Source organism: Hyaena hyaena, unplaced genomic scaffold (assembly GCF_003009895.1).
Source record: "Hyaena hyaena isolate Hyena2069 unplaced genomic scaffold, ASM300989v1 scaffold_348, whole genome shotgun sequence".
In the NCBI taxonomy this organism is placed as follows: Eukaryota; Metazoa; Chordata; class Mammalia; order Carnivora; family Hyaenidae; genus Hyaena; species Hyaena hyaena.
Genome location: NW_024080981.1, coordinates 552,031 through 556,866, shown reverse-complemented (window position 1 = coordinate 556,866; position 4,836 = coordinate 552,031). Strand labels below are relative to the sequence as shown.

Sequence of the window (4,836 nt, the reverse complement as noted above, 5' to 3'; positions counted from 1 at the left end):
GGACAAGATAGCATCAGCAAGCTCAGTCCCTTTGGTCAAGCAGGCTGCCATGGTGATTGAAGGGGGCTGGAATTAGGAGACTAAGGAAATTTGACTTTATGTGGAAGCTAAGAGCAGTTTAAGAAGAACCTTCTTGAGTGAGGAGCAATCCTACTTTCCCCACTCTAAAGCATTGCTATGAGAATCAGAGCACAGTATGGAAAAGTCAGTTCTAACTTGGAAAGTCTTGGTAGTTGAAGAGGGTTCTCCCCTGTATTTTAAATGTGCATTTACTTGATAATTGACTTCCCTTGTGTTGCTAGAAGGGCTATTTTTGATCTAGAAACATTTCATTCTTTGAAGGTCATCTGGGTAGACTATCGACTGCCCACAAACAACATTCATCAGTTTCTTCACTTCTTGTTCTTGGGTAAGAAAACAGTTTTTGTCTTTTAGACTTTTTTTTTAGACTTAACCTTTTATATTTTACCATGCACTTGTAATCCAGTGGAAGTAAGAGTCCTGTGTGCTTTGAAACTGATCAAGTCATAAGTGATTGGGAAAAATCTAAGTAAAAAATCTAAATAATAACACCTGAATTAATCAATAATTCATACAATCAAGATATGCTCAGTCAGGATTAAAGCACAGGTCAAAATGTAAAATCAAGTAATCACAGTGGATTCTTTTTTTGTTTTCATATGGAATGCTTCATGAATTTGCATGTCATCCTTGTGCTAGGGACATGCTAATCTCTGTAATTGTTTCAGTTTTAGCATATGTGTTGCTGAAGCAAGCACCATAGTTGATTCTTAACAGTAGTGAATTGAATGCATGTGGAATTACATAGCACACACAAAAAATCTGTTTATAGATGCCCTTGATCTTCATCAGCTACAGAATTAAACTCAAATCATATTTTATCTTAAGAGATTCTACTTGGTCACTCTAAATGTAGCACTCTATCCATTTCCCTGAGAGAATTGTAAAGTGAAGTGAAGGAAAGAAAAAATGTTTTTGGTTTTGGTAAATTGTAGGTTTTGGATTGAGGGGTGTGTGCGTGTGCACACGTGCTCACATATACACACACACAAACTCAGTTGGAGAACAAATACAAACAGGACTGAAGTTGTATGTTAATTTTTTGCATCTGATTTTATATTTATATAAGTATATATATGATCATATTCTCTCATAAATGAAAACTCAACGTACATATTTTCCTTGAACTGTGTGATATATAAAATAAAATGTAATATATATTTATTGCAATAAATGTAATTTGGCGTTTAGGTTCTCTGGGAACTCTGATACTTCTGTAATCAAAAAATGAACAGATATGGAAAATCTGTTTATAAACCATAGAATGTAACCATTATATTCATTCTCATGCTTTTTTTTTTTTCAAAAGGGCATTTCCCCAGGTATGCAACTGGTTAGCTCCACAGATATATTTTCAAATATTGCATGGAACTTACATGTCTCATATGCCAAATTGTTCATTTTATTAAAACATCCCAATAGAAACACAAATTGTCCTTTAGAGTCTTGAAATTCTATAATGGGAATATTTCCTATGTATAAGAATTGAACTGTAGTGGTACACCTTGTGAACAGATTTTACCTTGTTTCTGGCTTCAAAATTACTTAGATGTTAGGGATTAAGGGCATATTAATTTGTGGCTCTCACTGTTTGCATGAAGGAGAATATTTTCTTACATAGGTAATTCTGAAGGAGAATATTTTCTTACATAGGTAATTCTGAGAGTGACACATTCATAATGAATAATCATTGCACTTCTTGGGTGGGTTTTTTTTGTTAGAAGAAAGTTTTTTCTGTTTTCCTTTTTTTAAAATTACAGCTTTATTGAAATATATTTGACCTATAAAAATTATGGAGTGCTTCACAAAGTTGGGTGTCATCCTTGCATAGGGGCCATGCTAATCTTCTCTGTATCATTTCAATTTTACTATATGTGCTGCCAAAGTGAGCACTGCTTTCCATTTTTATTTAAAAGAAAGGTTAGGTGTAAGCCCTTTATCCCTAGAGCTGTGCCCAGGTTTTTGGATACACTATGTTGGGGACATTTTGGGGAGCATCTCAAACTAAAAACAATGAACCACTTAAAAATCACCAGTGTAGTTACTACATTCATTTTCCCCTGGACCCTCATAACAGTTTGGAGGAGACCTCAACTGTTATTTACATACCAAATCTCATTAAATATTTATTGTTAGGTTTTTAAAGTTTCCTTTCTGTCATTTCTTTTTTTTTTTTTTTAATTTTCCCTTCATAGTTTATTGTCAAGTTGGTTTCCATAGAACACCCAGTGCTCTCCAACAAGTGCCCTCTTCCTTGCCCATCACCCTTCCCCTCTCCCCCACCAACCCTCAGTTTGTTCTCAGCATTCAAGCATCTTTCAAGGTTTGCCTCCCTCCCTCTCCCCAAATATTTTTCCCCTTCTCCTCCCCCATGGTCCTCCATTAAGTTTCTCCTAATCCACCTACACTGCAAACATATGGTAGCTGTCCTTCTCTGCCTGACTTCTTTCGTTCAGCATAACACCCTCAAGTTTCATCCACGTTGCTACACATGGCCAGATTTCATTCTTTCTCATTGCCATGTAGTATTCCATTGTATACATAAACCACGTCTTCTTGATCCATTCATCAGGTCATGGACACTTAGGCTCTTTCCATGTTTTGGCTATTGTTGAGAGTGCTGCTAAGAACATTGGGGTCCATGTGCCCCTATGCATCAGCGCTCCTGTATCCTTTGGGTAAATTCCTAGCAGTGCTATTTCTGGGTGATAGGGGAGTACAATTGTTAATTTTTTGAGGAACCTCCACACTGTTTTCCTGAGTGGCTGCATCAGTTTACATTCCCACCAACAATGAGGAGGGTGCCCATTTCTCCACATCCTCACCAGCATGTATAGTCTCCTGACTTGTTCATTTTAGCCACTCTGACCGGCGTGAGGTGGTATTTCAGTATGGTTTTGATTTGTATTTCCCAGATGAGGAGGGATGCTGAGCATCATTTCATGTGTCTGTTCGCCATCTGGATGTCCTCTTTGGAGAAGTGTCTGTTCATGTCTTCTGCCATTTCTTCACTGGATTGTTTGTTTTTGGTTGTGGAATTTGGTGAGTTCCTTAGAGATTTTGGATACTAGCCCTTTAACCGATATGTCTTTTGCAACTATCTTTTCGCATTCTGTCAGTTGCCTTTTAGTTTTATGGATTGTTTCCTTTGCCATGCAGAAGCTTTTTATCTTGATGAGGTCCCAATAGTTCATTTTTGCTCTTGATTCCCTTCCATTTGGGGAGGTGTCAAGTAAGAAATTGGTGCATTTGAGGTCAAGGAGGTTGTTTCCTGCTTTCTCCTCTAGGGTTTTGATGGTTTCTTATATCACATTCAAGTCCTTTATCCATTTTGAGATTTTTGTGTGTGTGTGTATGGTGTAAGAAAGTGATCTAGTTTCATTCTTCTGCATGTTGCTGTCCACTTCTCCCAGTATCATCTGTTAAAGAGGCTGTCGTTTTTCCATTGGATACTCCTTCCTGCTTCATCAGAGATTAGTTGTCCATACATCTGTGGGTCCAATTCTGAGTTCTCTATTCTATTCCATTGGTCTATGTGTCTGTTTTTGTGCCAATACCATACTGTCTTGATGATGACAGCTTTTTAGTAGATGCTAAAGTCTGGGATGGTGATGCCTCCCGTTTTGGTTTTCTTCTTCAATATTACTTCAGCTAGTCGAGGTCTTTTGTGGTTCCATACAAATTTTAGGATAGTTTGTTCTAGCTTTGAGAAGAATGCTGGTGCAATTTTGATTGGGATTGCATTGAATGTGTAGATTGCTTTGGCTAGTCATGACATTTTAACAACAGTCTTCAGATCCATGAGCATGGAATGTTTTTCCATTTCTTTGTGTCTTCTTCAATTTCCTTCATAAGTTTTCTATAGTTTTCATCATACAGATCTTCTATATCTCTGGTTAGATTTATTCCTAGGTATTTTATGTTTTTTTTCTGTGCAATTGTGAATGAGATCAGTTTCTTGATTTCTCTTTCTGTTGCTTCAATTGGTGTATAAAAATGCAACCGATTTCTGTATGTTGATTTTGTATCCTGCAACATGGCTGAATTCATGGATCAGTTCTAGTAGGCTTGTGGTGGAGTCTGTCAGGTTTTCTATGTAGAGTATCATGTTGTCTGTGAAAAGTGAAAGTTTGACTTCTTCTTTGCCAATTCTGATGCCTTTGATTTCCTTTTGTTGTCTGATTGCTATCCTAGGACTTCCAGCACTATGTTAAACAATAGCGGTGAGAGTGGACATCCCTGTCATGTTCCTGATCTCAGGGGGAAAGCTCTCAGTTTTTCCCCATTGAGGATGATGTTAGCTGAGGGCTTCTCAAAGATGGCTTTTATGATGTTTAGGTAAGTTCCTTCTGTCCCGACTTTCTCGAGGGTCTTTATTAAGAAGGGATGCTGTATCTTGTCAAATGCTTTTTCTGCATCTATTGACAGGATCATATGGTTTTTATCTTTTCTTTTGTTAATGTGATGTATCACATTGATTGATTTGAGAATATTGAACCAGCCCTGTAACCCAGGAATGAATCCCACTTGATCCTGGTGGATAATTCTTTCTATGTGCTGTTGGATTCGATTTGCAAGTATCTTCTTGAGGATTTTTGCATCTACATTCATCAAGGATATTGGCCTGTAGTTCTCTTTTTTTTGCTGGGTCTCTGTCTGGCTTGGGAATCAAAGTGATGCTGGCTTCATAAAATGAGTCCAGAAGTTTTCCTTGATTTCTAATTTTTGGAATAGCTTGAGAAGAATGGGTATTAA

The 4,836-nt window shown here is 37.3% G+C and overlaps 2 non-coding genes across 2 annotated transcripts; both read right to left on the bottom strand.

Annotated features, from left to right (window-relative positions):
- Nucleotides 1–674: 674 nt before the first annotated feature.
- Nucleotides 675–779, bottom strand: LOC120243657. Its single transcript, XR_005531367.1, has one exon. It is a non-coding gene; the product is annotated as a U6 spliceosomal RNA (small nuclear RNA).
- Nucleotides 780–1,867: 1,088 nt separating this feature from the next.
- On the bottom strand, nt 1,868–1,974 carry LOC120243654. The gene has a single exon (XR_005531366.1). It is a non-coding gene; the product is annotated as a U6 spliceosomal RNA (small nuclear RNA).
- Nucleotides 1,975–4,836: the final 2,862 nt, after the last annotated feature.